The sequence below is a fragment of the Gallus gallus genome, chromosome 4, assembly GCF_016699485.2.
Source record: "Gallus gallus isolate bGalGal1 chromosome 4, bGalGal1.mat.broiler.GRCg7b, whole genome shotgun sequence".
Classification (NCBI taxonomy): Eukaryota; Metazoa; Chordata; class Aves; order Galliformes; family Phasianidae; genus Gallus; species Gallus gallus.
The window spans coordinates 43698916-43718095 of record NC_052535.1 but is presented as its reverse complement, the minus strand read 5'-3'; the positions used below and the strand labels follow the sequence as shown (position 1 = coordinate 43718095).

At 35.8% G+C, this 19180-nt stretch overlaps 1 long non-coding RNA gene across 1 annotated transcript in view; it reads left to right on the top strand.

Moving 5' to 3' along the window:
- The first annotated feature begins 1020 nt into the window (after positions 1-1020).
- The window catches only part of LOC121110689, a 60563-nt gene continuing 42403 nt past the window's right edge, over positions 1021-19180 (top strand). Inside the window, exons 1-2 of the long non-coding RNA XR_005859875.2 lie at positions 1021-1079; positions 7413-7595. This is a non-coding gene — a long non-coding RNA (uncharacterized LOC121110689). The remainder of the gene's footprint in view (positions 1080-7412; positions 7596-19180) is intronic.

The following is a 19180-nucleotide window of genomic DNA, read 5'->3' as shown; positions in this document are numbered from 1 at the left end:
CTTTATGAAAATCTTCTCCTCTTCCCTAAGTTTCCCTGTATGGCATGGACAGCTTGTTGTCTCGTGCATTCATCTCTTTAACTGGGTTTAATTCTTGAGGAAAAAATCCATTCGTCTCCTGGACTGGTATATGGGCCAGACCTGTAGAACGGATATTTATGAACAGACATGCAGACAATTTGATTCTTTGTGGTCCAGAACTTAAGACTGTGTACAAATATAAGCAATTTTCTATACAAAGAAAAAAATTACAGTTAAATCTGTGTCACAGATTTTCCCAAGAGGTTAACTCTTTAGAGACTCATAGAGTTATTTTACAACTTTTAATGACAGTGAGTTGGTGGAAGGAAAAGACTGCTGAATTTGATGCCAGCATTTGTGTAATACTGACATCTGGTGGAAAAGGATGCTTAGAGCAGAAAGTTGTGCTCAGCTGATGATGATTGCTTGAGGAGTCTGACCCAAAATAATCACTTTCAGGCAATTCCAATCTCTTCCTTTTCTAGTTTTGCATATTGGCAAAGTATTAGGTGCCATAACTAAAGCATTTCAAAACAGCCCTTCATTATACACGTACATAGGTAGATGTACCCCTTAAATGTTAGTAATAATTTGTGAATTTAGAAGTGAATAATGAAGGAATTTCAGCAGCAAACTGAACTACTTCTGAATGTATTTTCTGCCACCTACTTTAAAAATGGCATTTGTTAATAATTATTGTTACAAGAATATACTCACTCTGAATTAAAAAAATTAAATTAAATTGCTACTAATACATATGGGATGATTTTCAAACAGGCCCTATCTCCCACCTGTAGCCCCATGTGGTGTACCAATTATATGAAAGCACACAAAACCTACATAATCTCCAGTGTTTTGGCTGTGGCTTCTCAGCACAGAACAGAACAGAGAGACAACCCTGCTGCTGCTTCTGACTCAGCCTCCAGCCTGGGCTCCTTGGAAATAAGACACTACAGGCAAACCCATCTGTGGCTTCGCAGCATCCCAGCCCGAGGAACAGCATGTACATGCACTGTACGTGTAGCACTGCTTTTAAAATCAGCAAGTCCTCTTTCCAGGTAATGATAATGCAGATATGAATTAATGTGGAACTTATAAATCAAGGGTTTTGAATTTTAAAATCTGGGAAACTGATTTAAAAAATGAGAGTATTATTAATAAAGATTATTAATAAAGGATTGCTTATTAAGACAGTTGAGAACTTTAACCCTTCATGGTCTGGTGCCATCATAAAGCAGAATTACTCAGTGATTGAAGTGGAAAATATTTATTAAATTTAGGATGTAGGAAAAAGATTTTTAAAAGTACGGGAATTCAGTTGGTCTGTGTTGTCTTCAAGGAAGGGAAATTTTTTCACAAATTCAGTCATAATCAAAGCAGAATTTTATGAAGAGGAACAAAACCTTTGAAAATAAATATTTGAGCTAAATGCATCCCCATGCATGCAATTCTCTTAGATTTCCCTTAGTGCCATAGAATCATAGAATCGCTAAAGTTGGAAAAGACCCCCAGGATCATCCAGTCCAGTCCATTTAACAATGAATATTTCCTTCCAAGGAAGAAGCTTATAGGTTAGAGAATAAATTGTGTTCCAAATAAAATTTTTTAAACGTGTTGTATTTGTTAGCATGGCAAATGCACCTTGGCCATCGCTTAATTTTAAGAGTCATTTTCTTTCAGACAGATCATATGTAGATGATGGGTTGTCTAGAAATGTGTTCCTTGTTTGATAGAATCAGGTGTTGAGGAATTGAGACATTCCTCCAAAAAACATTTTTACTCCCTCAGAATGACAAGCACAAAGAACTTCCTTGTTGGCAACAAGCGCGTAGCTATCATTTCTGGAGCCATTTTTTTAAAGTTTATTAAGATTTCCAGACTCATTTTATTTGGCTTTAGAAGGGAACTAGAATAATGGTATTGTATGTCTGCCCTTAATAAGCTATTCTGTAAAACGCTTTAGTGAAGCTAAATTTCTTAATTCTAAAAAATGTCAGTAACTGTTGGCACAGTAGTTATTCGCTGAGATGTTCTAGGATATTTCACTTGCTCTCCTGTTGCTAGTACAGAAAGGTAGAAGTCTCTTGTAGGTCTTAATGCTGAATCTGTTAAGACAACTGCCAGCCCTATCCATGTATTGAATATATCCTAAGGCACCATTTCAGAATGCACTATGTGTCTATGTTTCCATACTGAGTTGAACCTAAGTTATAAACTGGCTATAATGAGGTCTTAGATATATGACGTCTTTTGCTTATACAGAAAGACCTAACTTCAGAAGTGCTAATCAAAAAATACAGAGACCTGGGGCAAATAAAGGAGATTTTGTAATACTTCAGAGATTTTTTTAAAATAAGCCTCACCTAGTCCAAGAAGCACAACTTCATATATTCAAGCTAGCTGATTTAGAATGCAAATCTAACGACCAAAGAGATTTGGGATACAGGTCTCCTGTCTCCATCTATGTTGGCTTTTGACATACAGCAAGACATTATCCCATTATCTGCTTTGATATCAGTGCCAGATCTGCTATATTTTTTGTCTTCTTCTGAACACAAATCCTAAATATCAGAGGTAATGTCTTGCTGACATACCTGAAGCTGTTTTCCCTCTCTGAAGTCCTATTTCACCTTCCTGCAGACTCAGGCAGATGTTATTCCAGTGGATACAATGGGACAATATTTGTAAAGTTTTTTAAGGAGGCCTAAAGGCACTAAGAGAAATGAGAGATTATGCTGAGAAATAGACAGAACTCCAAAGATAAACTCCATCCCACAGTATTCATGCAAAGAACACAGGGAAGAGGACAGGTTTTCTTCTTTGTTTGTTTGTTTGTTTTGAAGTCTGTTGAGACATAGGCCTCTTGGCAAATCTTTTCTCTTAAAAGTAATTCAAAACTGGCTGCAGAAGGCAGGCTTCTAAATGCAGAATAATGCACCAAAATAAGGGACTGAGCAAATTAAAAGGCAAAATATCTTCAGTTAAATTTCTAGTTAAAGTGGAAATGTTGGCAGAATTTAAAAGAGTGCTAGTTGCCAAAGCCTGACTGCGCTATCAACAAAAACGTGTGAAATATCTTCCTGTTCTGCCCTTGATGTTAATTCTGGTAGCATCTGCATTCTGGGGAGAGGCCTGGAGCTCAGCTTAAATGCTGGTAAAGAGGCCGTCAATGCTCAGTTTTAAAATATATTTATCAAGCATTTTATTTGGCTCACTACACTTTCTGTAAGTTAATACTTCTAATGGTGACAGTCTCCTTAGCTGTCACATAACCACGTGTACCTCTGCATGTGCTGTTGATATTTTGCTGATTTGTGTAGGCCTGTGTCAGAGCTTGTTTTGGGAGAGGAGCTGGTGGACAGCGCTGTTTTGCACTGGTGGAGGGAAAGAACTGGATGGATGTGTAAAGCAACTGATGGAAAAATGGGTGAGTGGGTATTGCTAGCATGGTAAAGAGGATGTGGAGAGGCAAGACAAAATGAAGAGTGACAGGGTGAAAAAACTAAGGGCCTTAAGGGAATGGTGATGAATCAGAAGTTGATGCAATGCAGCAGGGAGCCAGGAGAGTGAACACAGAGCAGGGACAGGTCATGTCCAGAATAGGGGACAGAGTACAAACCCAGCCACAGGGGTGCTAATTGCTGTCTGACAGGAGACTGGAGGGCAGGTGTCAGTGAGTGGGAAAGAGGGGGAAAAACCTACGTGTCAACAGTTTACGAGCTGGTTCGGCCCGGTTCCATGACTACCGGGGCAGAGGAATTTGCAGATCTGTGCCTCTGGAAAAGGGAAACAGGAGACCCTGAACAATCAAAGACAGTGGCAACGATATGAGGAGAAACAAACTAATTTACTAAATATGGTATTGGAATGCAAGATAACACACTATAATACAATATAATTGGAATTTGAGCTAATAAATCAAATATAATGAGAGAAGAGTATCCGAAGGCCTTACACTAATGGCGTGTGGTCAGGACTAGCAGCTGCGAGAGAGCCTGACGATTGAAAAGAAGGACGTCAAGTGACCTACCGAGGCCTTATATGTGATCCCCCTGTAGCTTGTATTTCTGCCCCATGGCTTTAGAAATGGAAAATGTCTTACTTGACAGAGGCTGTGTTCATATTTCTAACTCATACTGATGCACCACTGAACACTAAAGGCTGTATAGCCTGTGTGATTAGCTTGGGACTCCTTGCTGATAACAAAAAGTAGCAATAGTAATAAAAAAGTTAAGTCCAACAGAAGCAAAGAACCTAAGCACTGTGCAAACGCCTGCTTTCAGGTTCAGAAGGTGTGATACATTCATATTGCTGGTAAGATATATTGTTTATGGAAAATGAATTTGTCTACAGTGCTACTCAACCAGGAGAAAAGTAAGGATAAATGTTCTCTCAGGAAACATACAGATTCTCCAGCTTTCAGCTGGAGCTTACACTGCTGCTTTTGGCCAGTGCCAAAATCTTCCAGCTTCACCTGAGAAATCTTTTTGATACGAAGTAAAGGCCATGGCAATGTCAGTAGTTCTCTTTCAATATCTGCTTGTTTTGTTATCTAGTTGTCCTAATCTTACTCTGTTTTGTCTTTTGTTAATTGCTTGGGGTGATAAGAATTGTCTTCTCTGTTCCTTGTCTGTGGGAATTTTCATTCAAGGAGGAGAATTCTCTGACTACCTCTAGACCAGGCATGCAGTCCTGGCCTGCTAGTAAAGCAGCCCCACAAAGTTGTAAACTTTTAACATTATTTTGTGATTTTTAGCAATATTTTTCATGAGTTGAATGAGTATACCTCAAGCATGGACTGTATAGGCAAGAATGGAATGCTGTGGAGGAGTGGGCAGAGTGCAGTGCTAACTGTACTTCTCCTGCCTACCACACACACCCAGTAGAAATTATGTGGTAAGCGACTGACAATAATATTATTTCAACCTAAAGGTGGCTAATTCAGAGTGAAGTGTTGAAAAGATTTTATGATTTGAGCAATGAGATCAAGTCGTTTATGAAATCTGAAGAAAATTTGTGACAAAACTTGAAGATTAAACATAGTTCACAGATTTCGCTTTTTTGGTCAACTTTACTGCTCATTTTAATGAGATAAACATTTGTCTTGAAAGTGAAAATAGACTTATGTGTGCTAAGTTTTGTACCATAACAGTGCTCAAAATGGAAGACCTATCTTACAAGAGAAAAATATCCCTCACTTCACAGCCACACCTTTGCTTTTTGGCAGTATGTACATCTGTGAAGAACTGCTTTCAAGGATGAAGTGCAGGAGGATTAAAATTTCATGAAAAGCTTTTGACAAACACATTGAGACCTCAGTAAAAAATTGTAGCCTCTTCTTTGGAACCACATTGATGCATTGGTTTCACAAAAACAAGATCAGATATCCCACTAGTTTAAATTTTTTGTTGTTCTCCTTTTTTAATGTTTTAATAAAAAATAAATAAAGTTACTTATAAACATTAACCATATTATATACTTAAATGTGGCCCAAGACAATTCCTCTTCACTCAGTGTGGCCCAGGCAAGCCAAAAGTTTAGACACTCATGCTCTAGACAGTAATGTGCCCACAGCCTCTCACATTGTCTAATCTCATCTCCTACCTTCCTTCTGTCTGTTGATTCTTTCTTTCTACAAAATTATGCCTTTTTTATCCTATGTTTGCCTATCAATAAGCACAGAAGGGTGCTGTATGATAGCAAACAAAATTATGAAAGCTCGCTTAGCGTCTTACAGGTGTTTCTTTAGTGACTCTCAGTTTAGTTGTGGGAATATTGAAATAGGGAGAGAGAAATGGTAGCTAGAAATCCATGGCGTAATTCAATCTTGGCTGACAGGGCTGCTTGACCTGCGATGTGGAGATTCAAACAGCATTTGGAGCCCCAGGATCTTAGCTGAAGAGACTGTAAGGGAGGAGATGCCCACTGCCACTTCCTCAAAGATCTAATCTAAGGAAATGAATTCAGTGTTTTAGAATTTGTAAAAATAAAAAAATCAATTTGAAATGAAACCTGTCAGGTAGTTTTGGGTTAGGTGGGACTAACCGAAACCAGAAGTTTACAGTTTCAATCAAAAATCTGGGGGAAATACTTTCTCAGATAACATTTTGCTTTTGGAGAAGGATGTTTTGTTTTCATGAAAGATGCAGCTCCGCTGGAAGTAGTTGGTCGTCGACAGCACTGGTGCTTTGGAACCACTGTTTTTTGTTGAAGGCTAAAAGCAGATCTCGTGCTGCCATCTGCTGTTGTCACGCAGAGAGGCTCATATAGTTACAGGTCCATACCCGTGTAGTAATATTGTACTTTCTAAGCAGTCTTTAAACGAGGAGAAAGTATGTCATTTTTAAACAAGTACAGAACATTTTGTTTTCAGAAGTGGAAGAGTATTTCAAACCCTGCCTTCTGACTGATTTAATAGTGATGTAAAAAATGGCAATTATATGCTAACTGTACTGTCTTTCTACTTGTGCAGACACTTGTGAGAAAAGACCTACTGGGTTTGATGCTAAACCAGAATATCAGGTGGAGGTCCATTTAGGTTTCTGTCCAAAGTGTGCCTGCACACCTGATACTCCAGAAAGCTCTAACTCTCCTGGGTGGCAATGTATAAGAAATAAAATATCTGACTCTCTCCAAATTCAATGTGCATTTTTTTAATTAAATATCCCTACATATACATATAAATACAGCTATTAAAAATATATTGACAGCTGTATCAGGTTTTTGTTTTGTTTTGTTTTACTTACATGTCTAACAAAATTAATTTCCTTATGTGGACTTGAAAATAAACAATAATATATTTACTACAAGTATTAGGTAGAACTAGGGGAAAGATAAGAATTCAAGAAAAAAATCTCTCCTGGACATATCACACACAGGCAGGGTGGGCAGTTTCTGAAGAACTGTGCTGTAGTTATGATAAACAAGAATAAATATTTTAGGTTTTTACCTGGGAATAGTAATATTAGAAGGTCTCTTCTTATTATTCCCAGGTAAAAACCTAAAATGGTAAGGTCTTAGCTAAAATACTGTATACAGTTTAAAGAAAAGGAGATGACTCCAGAAAAAAAATGCATGGAAATGCTTCATAGATGACCAGGAAAATGGAGAATAGGATATGAAGAGACTGACATATTCATTCAAGCAAAGGAAAAGCTTAGGGGATATAAGACAACTGTATGCCGAACACCTGGGATGGAGAAATAGTTGCTTAACCTTAAGAGGTAGAACAAAAAAAAAAAAAAAAAAAAAAAAAAGAGGGAGAAGAAAAAAAAGTAGAAATAGTTAATATTTTTTTTAAGATGGAAATTAAAAGAGACTCTGAACTGTTAATAGAAATTATTTCTGTAACAACCTTCTAATAAGTTTTGTTTGTTTTTCTTTAACAATAGTAAAGATGCAAATGCAGTGATCCCAGTGATCACTCTAGGTCTACTTTTCTGCCTTCCTTTCCAAACCATTAAATGGCAGAGGAAAATATGTTCTGGGAGCCAGAAGTGTAGCTGGAGAAGAGGGTTTCACAGGGGAACTGTCACTTCAGTTTTACATAGCTGGACTCTCACCTCCAGAGCAAGGTAAGATTGGTTTTTTAATCATTTATCTGTGTTCCTGATCTCTTTCTACTGAAATGAACTCTTCAGGGCTTCAGTGAATTTCTTTGAGGCTGGATAGGGTTAGTGCTCAGAAATATAGTGGTATTCTAAAACATCCCACAATATCAGTTCAGCACAGTTGAGCACATCGTAGTTTTGTTTCATATTCAACTTTGCTTTCAGTGATCTTTGGATCAAAACCCTGAGTCTTAATTTTGAATTGTTCCAGTACTGGTATTTCTCCTTTTCACTTCTCATCCCTTCTGGTGATTCTCATAGACAATTTCAGGCCCATCTAACAGAGAACCTACTTTTGGAGCTGTAAAGTACATGACAGGACAAATTTAAAAGGATCTGTGAATACACTGATTACTACAGCTACGTTACTGGAATGATTTGGATCACAATCAATAAATTCATTTTTATACGAAAATATAGTGTATACAGAAGATTTCCACAAGGTGGAGATGGAATAATGTTTCATAACAAGGTTTGCTTTGTACAGAACATAGTTTGTACTCCTTTACAAATGTTATGGTATAGATATTTCATTGTATAATTCAAGGATTCAAATAAATTATTCATGAAACACAGTATGTTTTCACAGTGATGTATGATATAAAACAGACATACAGATATAATAGCCTGAATAGTCTAACCCTGCAGGTTATTAAGCTCAAGTGCTGAGAGAGTTTGGTTCAATATTTTTCGTTTTGTCTGATTTAAATCCTATCTTATGCATTGTTTGTTTAAAATTTGTTACCCTGGAATTAAGGTCTAACATTTTAGTTTTCTAATTATGGAAAAATATGTTGCTTTACATACACAAAGGTTCATCTTGTAATGCTGAATCTGAATAAGAATGGCTTTTGCAGTATAATATGAGAGAAAATTAAATTCAGAATAATAATACGTGTAAATCATAACTAAGGAAATTATGAACTAGATAGATGATTTCTTTAAAATATTCATTAATGAGTTATTTTACTACAATGCTGTGCTTAGGCCTATTGGGCAGTACTCTTATTTCAGAGTGACTCCACTTGCTTCTTTGAAAGAGGTTTTTATTTATTAAAGAGGAAGATAATCACTGTCATGATCAAGAGCTACATATAATTATAAATGAAGTAGAAAACTTATAGCATCAGGACCAGAGCTCTAGTCAATCATGTTAATTTGACAGTGCACTGTATTACAAACCATCTGAAAATTGAAGAAATACAGTGACTTAAGCTGAAGAGACATGTGCCTCAATCAAATAAAGAAGAGGCTTGCATAAATTTGCTTGCCTGCAAACTAAGCACAGAAATATCCAGTCTCAACTATTTTTACATAAATGTGTCAAGTTATATCAGGGTCCAATATTCTCTGTTAGATTTTTCACATGTGGAGCTTTTAATGCTTTAATAACAAAATTACCAAAATGATAATACATTACAAATAGTATATAATTTTTAATAGCAAAAAGGTGCGTTCTTATACAATCTCAGCAATTTATCCTCTTAATGGCTGTTGATTGTAGGTGGCAGAGGACTTTTATTATCAGTAAGACAAAAAAACATTGATTAAAACTCTTTAATTGCATGCTTTACTCAATGCTTTTAATTGCATGCTTTACTTAATACTTTTATTAGCTCTTAGTGTTTCCATTAACACTATTGGTTCATTAACTATGATACAAAAGACGAGTGCAATTTAGTTGTAAACAAGAAAGTAATAATAGGGATAGTTTGTGCACCACAGGACAATTTACAAAAGCAATCAAGTCTCGTGAATCATGTTATTCAACCTTTACTCTTAAAGGTTCACTTTTGATTATGATGTCAAACATACCAAGATATTAGAATGTAAGATGTAGATGTGGTTCTGTGGTGGCAACATACACTGTCCCATCAATGAAATAGGAAGTAGTCAAATCTTTCTAAGAAACATGTTCTGTGATGTTCTGTTAAAAGTAGCTTAAAATAGTTTCCAAGTTTTTTTTATTTCTTTCAGTAGATCAAATGAAGGCATGGTTGAAATGAAATACAGAACGTTCAGAGAAAAATTGAACATACGCACGGTATTTCACTTAGAGTTTAGAATGTAATATTCTGCATAAATTACTTATAAAGTGCTCAGATCAAACTTGAAAATGAAGTTTTTGAACTCAAAATGAATACATTGATCCATGTCTTATCCAGTATTTTTGGAATGTCTGTTGCTGACTAAGATTATTGCAAAAGGTTAGAGTGACATGAGGTGGTAGAACTTGAATAGAACACACATTACAATCCATATGTATAGGGCTCCTTTCTAAGGACTTGTATGTATTAAGATTGGAAGGAGGTGCTGAATTCTTGAATATAGGTAGGCATCCTGGGGAGGATCTCTTACAATTTTGGTTGTTTTGTAAGAAACTTTCTCAAGGGTTGAGGAATAAACAGAAGTGGCTTAAGAACTGGCTTAAAGCTGTGTTCTGTTTATGATCTTGAAATTATACCTGTTCTTACCTAACTAAAATGAAAAACAATATAAAAAATCAACCTTGAATAAATATCTGAAATGCAGAAATGTTCTCAGTCTTCTCAGGTATGTGCTATGGAAGTATCATTGTTGCTATGGCTCTCATAATCTTGCCTAGATTCAACAGGGGGATTACAGGAGGAATGCTTTGCACTGTAGAAAGCTGGATAATTGGCTTGGTGGCTATGACAATCCCATGTTGTTCCCTCCACCCCCTCACTTCTTACTTCTTTTAAGTATGCCGCTAGTCCTCTTCAACAGCAACAGTAATCCAGTTCCATGCTCTTCCCCATTTCCTCACTAGTACTATTCATGACTGCATTGGGATTCCAAATCATTCCTTCATCTAAATCTAAATTCCAACATTTATCATCTCACCAACACAGTACTGGCTCTCTTGGTCCTGTCCCAGTGTCCTGAGGAGGTCCCAAGTCCAGTACTGCCTACATTCTTTGGTTGGACCATATGACCTTCCTTTGGGTGGGAATTCTAGTAGCTTCCAATGAGCTGATTGGTGTTACCTGCTAGTCCACTGCCAGTAACAACCTATTGTGCAGCAAACCAAAACAACATATGTTCAATTACTGCCAAGACTGCGTGGTCTTCTGCCTGATTATGTATGTCTAGAGGCTAGCTGCGTGTGGCTGATTTGAAAAACCTGTACTAGGCTGTTCTGCAAAAGGTGGCTTTTTTCTGCCTAATCAGACAATTTTAAATGAATTCTTTGCTGTATGTCAGTTTGCTAAGAATGCATATTAAATCATTTTCCTTAGGGAACCAGGGTGCAACACTGTTCACTTCCCGAATTTCAAAGTGCTTCAGGCAGTGGATTCCTACCTCTGCCAAGAGAGTGGCACCTTCTGGCATATGCAGCAGTAGAATTTCAAGTACTTTAATGAAGAGTGTCAGCAGATATCTAAAACATCTCCCAGTGTAGAGTTACACAAATGTTGCTCTACATTCAATCTGTTTTGGATGCCAGTTTACATAAATAAATAAGAAATACTGTAGTTGTAACCTAGTGTAAAAAGACCTGTGTGTAACTTCTCATTGCTTGACCTATGAGCTACCAAATTTTAGCAGAAATAGAGTAAACTAAGAAACCTAAGCTAACTGCAAGGGCATGGACACTGAATTATTAGCTAAATTCTAAGGAAACAAAAATACAACTATCACTGAAATTGTTCACTTGAGGTTGGAAGTTACTGCAGAAAAAGAAGCAGAGAAAAAAAAAACAGCTTTGAGGAGTCAGAGAAAAACTCATCAGAGAAGTCATTAACATTCATGATATAGCTCTAGGTTAAAACATAATCCAGCATATGTATAGTGCTTCATGTATGCAGAAAGAAAAAATAATGAAAATGTGTACCTAATAAAAATATTTGAGGGCTGATAGAAAACAAAATAGTACAACCAAACTCTGTAGCAGCTATCCATCCCAAACAACAGTGAGAACAAAATGGAGAAAGAATTCCCAAAAATTTTGTAAAGGGTTATTTTGGGCCTGAATTTGTAAATCACTCTTCTGTTCAGCTTTCCTTTATCTACAGTTCCTTTTAAAATGCTGCAGACTTTAACTGTACCAGCTTTTGACAGCTTTAAGTCTTTCTGTCATATCTCACTTGGCATAGTGCCACTTTCACAGAAGATGACTTAAGCAAAAAGTTAAGTAGTTGGTCTTCCATTACATAGAAAAATGGAAGAGATGCACTGGTTGCTCATGAGAAAGAAAGACCTAATGTTGTAGGTGGATGGCTTATGCAGACTTGTTGCCAAGTTCAACTTTTTTTATGCAAGAAAGTCTTCTGGGAACGTCAGTGGAAAATTTTACTGTTCAAAAATTTTTCACTGAAAAGTTGATCCAAAGTAGCCACAAGATGTCATTGTGGGTCTGATGAGATAAATACCATTAAGGCGGTAAAAAAGCAAATATCAAAAGAAAAGAAAGCATAGCTAATTTCCTATTTCATAAACCCATCTACAATACAAACATAAGCAATTACTTTATTGTATAGTCAAAAATACATTGGAGTATTAAAAAAAAATTATCTAGTCACTGTGGAGCATTTAGATACACAAGTTTTTCAGTACTACTACTTCAACAGTGTCAGCCTTCTGAAAGGCATTCGTGGCCAGATTAAAGATTATTTGGGGTGAGGTGAAACATATGCTTATGTGAGGAAAGCTGACAAAAAAATAAAGCATTCTAAGGAAAAATGTGGAATTCAGTGAAATCCTAGATATGATTAGTTTAAAATCATTATTCTCACAAAGTCTTGAATCTTACTTAGCCCTTCTAGAAGAAATCCTGCACTTGGAAAAATAACACTTGTTTTATATTATACACAGTTCTTGAAAGCAGAGACTTGCATTGCTTCGCGATGTACGGGTTAGGCACACGTGAGAGACATTTAGCTTAGGGAGGGGGAGATGTTCTAGTAGGTACTTGACAGGGATACGTGCTGTACGGGATAGGCCTCTCCATAAGCACAGTGAAAGGGTGCTGTTGTGCTCAGACAGACTGTCCTTGCTAACGAAGTAAACAAGATAAGAAGGCGAAGGAATGAGAAGACAATAGGAGCCAAATAAAGAATTGAGATCCAGTATGGATGAATCAGGACAGGGCACGATAGCTCAAGTAAAGGTATATAAGCTGTGCTTAGTAGTGAATAGACGCCATTTTACTACTCATCATATTGGTGTATGTTTGCAGTCATTTGGCTCTGATCAGGTAATTGGTCAGTTCGCGCAAGAGGGCTAAAACAGGAGGCTAACATCACAGTTGCAGAAGGCAACACATTCCTTGTAAAAATGAGGATGTAATAAAGGCACTATTATTATTTTTTTACAGCAGTATTTATTTTTGCAATATATGAAGATTAAGAAATATAATAGAGGTTATTAAAATTTTTTTTTGGTACAATAAGTTAAAACTCTAAGACCTGACTGCTTTTAGTTGAGTTCTCAGGATCAAGATATTTATGATTCTAAACACTTGCAAAGAAGCTTAGGCTATTTGATCGATATTGAATGGGTCGTAACATGATTTAGGTGCTACAATATTTAAAATTTACTTTTAGAAATCTTGCCGATTAGAAAAATTACAATATACAGTGCTTGGGGATGATAGGTTTATAGGATAGGGATTTGTGCTGAATGTTGAATCACTGAAGCATGTAGAAAATGGCAATAAGTAAGACACCAACATGTTTCAGAGAGTATGGTACACTGTTCCATGACTCAGGAAGGTACCTATCCAGAGGTTCACAATTGTTAGCTCTTTCTGGTTGTTAGTGTTCTCTGAAGTATTATGTGAAGCTCACTGTTGAGGCTTGCAAAGCAGTTAATAACGGAGTGAAAAAAAAGATATTTATACACTTCTTGGGCATACATTTAGCACATTTGTTTTGAAAAGGAACATTAGCCTACAGCGATCTGTGCCCAAAGCCCACCACTGGGATGCACAGAAGAACAGGAATTTATTTGGATACACTGTAATATTCCTCTACTAAGTATTTTGATTCTATGAAAAATTATGACATTTCAAATTTTCTTACTATGAAAAACTATGTACAGCTCCTATTAAAAAAAAAAAATGAATGTGGTATAAATTTGCCTTTTTGTTCTGATATCACAGACATTTCTGATCTAATTGCTCTGATATGAATGCTCTGGATCTGGTGTTTTTCCTAAGTCAGCTCATGTTCTCTCACAAATTACATAGACTTCCATTTGCAGGATTGAATTATCCTCACATTTTGTGGTCTGACTTCCAACATAATAATTAGAAGAACATCCAAACAGTATACTGAGTTTTAAATGTAAGGCTTCTTTTTTTCTGATTAAAACAATATACATTTGTTCAACATGTCCTAGCCACTTTATGAACTTCAATCAGGATTAGTTTGGCTATGTGAAAAATAAATGTTATCATGAAAAGAAAAATATAAGTAATGTTTTTGTTACTTGCAGTAACACAATTTCCTTAGCATTGGTAGGATTGGGGTATGGTTATTGCTCTTTCCTCTTGAATGTAAAAATGCTATCATAACAGTGACATGGTTTTAGCATTATACTAAAGAATATCCCTGCTTTCAATATACGGCACTGTTATATGTTTTTTGGAGGAAAATCTTTTGCAAGAACTAATCGTTCTCATGTGTGACAGATCTTGCTTTTCTAGTTTAACTTGTAATAATTTAACAAAAATGAAAAAGAATCAGTAAGAATGTGGCAAAGCTGTAGCCATGGGGCACTTAAAATTTACACTTGGAATGCAAAATACAGAAATATGCTTATAGGAACAAAAAGTAACAGTTGAATATTTTTATTTATTAAATTTTAAAATTTTGCTTATACATATTTTAGGGTCCAGCAGGATTATCAATTCTTACCTATTTTATTATTTTATTTTGTTGCTATGTTCTTGTCCAAATTTTTCATCAGAATGTTTCTATTTCAACAGGGGTAAAGCTGAGATCTTAGAGCCCAAACTTAGCTAAGGTTTGGACTAGATGATAAGGATTTGTAAATGTATGCAGGTTCAAGATATATTAGATAGAAGAGTAATAAGTCCTCAGAAGACAGTAGTAATTTTATGGAAAATTATTCAGTAAAAGTATCTGAGAAAACTGTAGGGGAAAGAAGATTCAAACAAAAACATCAAAGAGTCTGTTGTCATGGTAGGAACCCCTGTTGCTATGATGATGAGATACAGGATGGTGGTAGACACTGATGTTTTGTCAGTTGAGACATTTAAAGCAGTGGTATTGAAAGAATTGCTCTGATGACAGACTGCATTCCTGTTGTGCAGAAAGTGTTCCTGTCCTCCAAGTATGAATTAGTAACTTTATTTGAAAAATATACCTGTAGTGAAATAGTTATATGCATAAATCATTACTTACCAAAATAGAGGAATAATTACTGTCAGGATTTTAACACATGTGACACTGCTCTCCATTCTGTTTTAGCTGTTTTCAGCTAGGGGTACAAAACAGTATAAAGCTCCAAGGTTTTTCTGTATTAGATTTAGAGCAAAGTTGATTAAGAGATCAAAAAGGTTTTTCCAACTCAGAGCCATTTTTTAAAGACAGATCAGTTTGTGCCTGGCTCATTGGTTTGCTCTGTTTCATTTCCCCCCTCCTCTACTGAACTCATCAGTCTCAGGCTTTCTCACATTAATGTTCTTTTGTAATAGAAATGATGGCTGATTCAAGGTCAGAATTTTAAGGCCCAGTAGCTTTATTTAAAGATATACAAGCAACACCGGGTGTTCTCTATGGAAGCAACTTTCCAATGGAAGCCCCACTGTGCATAGATGAAATGTTGTCACTGTGCTTTGTGCTTTCTACCAAAATCACAGCATCTCTCTCTACCAGCAAAAAAAAAACCCAAACAAACGAACAAAAAAAACACATCAGCAGTAGTCTTGTGTGATCCACTGTGTAAATTTAATCTGCAGTATTCATATAGCACTCATATGTTTGTGTAAACATGTAGAGCACAGGCACCCTGGATTGAAATTACTTGGATTGAAAAAAAACAATACATAACCATGGGAATCGTGGATAAGTAATTAATAACTTAGCATTTAACAAAGGATTTTTTTTTCCCCAATTTATCAGTCGCAGTAGCAATTGCAAATTGCAATAGTAATAACATAAACTATTGTATTTATTATTTGAGAGTTACATAGCTTAAAAAAAAAAAAAAGCTTTGATTGATATATACAAGTGCTATTTTCAATCATCAAGTATCTTAAGAGGCATCAACTTCAGTTTTCAGTTGTCATAGATTCCAGTGCAGAATTTTAGTTTCTTACATTCCATTTGGTGAAGAATCTGTAGCGAGTAGAAAGGGACAAATGCCTGGAATATAGAAGGGAGGGTTATCATTTATGTAAGTACAGATATTTTTTACTGAAAGTACAGTAGTTAAGGTAAAAGTAGTTGTCCTGGAAGTGGTCATTCCTTAACCCATTCTAGAAACACGTAAAAGCTCATTCTTGTCATCCCAGTACTTTGCTCTCATCTACACTGTGTAACTCAGCTAGATAAGCTATTGTCATTAAGAGAAGTATTATGCTAATCTCTAATGATATTCAGTATATATGAGTGCCTGTGTAGTTAATGTGAAAATTTATCCTCTGAAAAATATGAATACTAATCATTTGCATCAGTTCAAGGTCTTACACTGTAGCCCCATACTCAAAGCTGTAGATTATACGTGTCCAACTACCTACCTTCATGTTTCTGTTTCAGTATTTTTTATGTTTTAATAATATATATATATATAAATAATACTTATACTTGATAGTTCTGCCAGTTTAATTGGTAAATAGAAATGAAAAGCAACAACAAAAATCATACTCTTTAGAAGTATGATAGTATTCAATGAAATCTAAACCTCTTCTTTCTGTAATACAAGTTTGTTTGTGATATAATTAAACCTTTTAGATATGTAGTGATACTGATGGGATGATTTTTAGACAAGTATTATAAAGAATCAAGTTTATTGTCTCTACAATTTGTTTTAATGTATTTGCAAAATATAACCTGCTCTGACTTTTAACATTTCAGATATTCTCCTAGATATAAATTTCTTTTCATTTTTGAAGTTTTTCTTCTTCCAGAGATCAAAAAGTAGCAAGTCCAGTGAACAGTGATAAAAATAGAAAGGACAGTGCTAAAAGAAGGCATATTATGAATATCTGTGTCTCAAAACTTCTGTAAGAAGAAGTCAGTGAACTTTTCCAGTTGGGACAGTCTGTAGTAGTATTTCTGGTTTGAAAAGCAGCAGAAATATTGCACAGCACTCCAGCAGCAGATAATGTAGCAAAGACACCATTTGAAAGATCGGAGGGGTGCAGATCACCACATTTTGGGCTGCAATTTGGGTTCCTTCCTACTTCTTTCCTGGTATTCTATACTTAAAAAAAAAAGCTAAACTGCGAAGAATGTCAGAAAATACACAGCAACAGGAAAAGTAAGAGGAGAAATGAGTAACAAAATCAGTAATGGAACTGATATGAGATGATTGACAAGGGGATAAAAAATGTGATTTTTTTAAATGACTTTTTTTTTTTTTTTTTTTTTTTTTTTTTTTAGTTTCTGGAGATCCTCTGTGAGATGAGGACTTTGCTAGTGTTCGAGTAAATAAACAGCAAATGACACTCTAGGTATTCTTATTTATGTGCTAAGCAGAAGTGATGTGCAAAAGCACTGAGTGAAGTGAGTAAAACAGAAAATAGGAGGGACTCATGGAAGGCAAGTGGCCTAGCCATGAATAGGGTGAAGGTCTGTGCCTCTGTGCAATGGTCTTTCTGCTGAACAATTTTTGACTGTTCCCACATTGCACTGTTAAAAGAAATGTGGAGTAGAGAGAGAAAAAAAAAATAACAGAAAACTCAATAAAGATACTTTATTAGTTCACTCTACATCATTTTCAGTATAGTTTGTTAAATGTGCCTCACCTGATGTATGAAAGGATTTGTTTTCTCCATAAACTGTAGTGTATCAGCTGGTTAAGAAACTGTGAGAAGCATACAGTGGTATCTTAATGAGCAGAGAAAGCTAATGGGGGGGGGGAAGAACTTTAGAAGAGATTGTAAAATATCTTGTTTAAACCGATGCCTTTGGAATTATGCATGTATACATCACTAACAGAAAGTGGAAAACCATCACACACAGAGTGAGCAACAACCATTTGATCAATAAAAAAAGGGTACTTTATTCAGCAATTATAAAGTAAAGAGCACATATTTCCTTCAGCTCTGCAATATCCAAATTAACTGGAGATACTGCATTCTAAATGGAGATTAGAAAGAAACTGAATTTAGCAGAAATGGAGAAGGAAGCTATGGAATTTTAAGCAATCTGGTGATTCTGCAGCCTTTGTGGCTGCTGTGAAGATTTGTTATCCCTAATGAATATTGCACAGCGTACAGTTTGTTTCAAGGGGATAACAGGCTATATAATGACAACTTTGAAGGAAGTTACACTGTACCTGCCTAAAGTGGAGGGAAAATAAGCTAGACACCACATCATCAAATGAAATTTTATCAGCTCTGGCAAAAAAGAAGGAAAAAAAGAAAAGCAAGCAGTTTACCATTCATTGTCTTAGTTTCCAGTTATTCTACCTCTTCTGCTTTAAAAATATGGTATTTCCCATGTAAAAAAAATAATGATAATAATTTTGTACCTCAACAGGTCAATACTGACTTTGTGTCTTATTTTTCTTTGTCTTTTTTAAAACACTTATTAGCTTTCAAATCAGTGAAGGCATTGCTTGAATGTATTTATTATTGCATGTTACTGTTGACAATTGTAATTTTGCCTGGAATGCATGGATGGTGTGCATTCTCAGCAAAATTACTGTGTGTCAGAAAAGTAAAATTAAGGCGAATCAATGTCTGTTGAGTTTAATGTGAAGACTTCTCTTCATCTGTAAAGAGCTAAAGGCTCTTCAGTAACTTCATTGCTTATGTGTGTCATATCACAGTAGAGAAGGGTGTATAACATCATTCTGTAAGGATTCAGAATGGTAGCACAATTCCTGAGAAGTCTAGAAAACTGAAAGGTTGTCTGCTTGTGCAGGATTGACCCAAATACTGCGTGGTCCTGAGTGAATGAGCAGAACTGGATGTCAAGTACTTTAATGTAAAAAAATGACTTATGACTTGCTTTGGTTTTGTAACTCACAGGGTAAGAAGCAGGTGGGCAGTGCGTTGAAATGCCGTTAGATATCTATGCTGAATGAATGATAGAGCTTTTAAGAGGCCCAAAGCCAAATTTATACCCTCTTTTCCATGTTGCACGTGTATCATCTTGTGTGATCAGATTCCACTACTACCAGGATTGACATACAAGCAGAAACAGGCCCACTGAAGTCACTGCTTAAACAGGAAGTCAGACTTAAACTCAGACTTGTAACATTAGCAGAAAGGGAGAGGATGAAGCAATATTTTGTTTGGAAGTACTCTTCCAACTTCAAAGGGCTCAAATGAAAGCACTGCTTTCTAACCCAGTTCCTGCACACTGTCCCTTTATTTAAAAAATAAATAA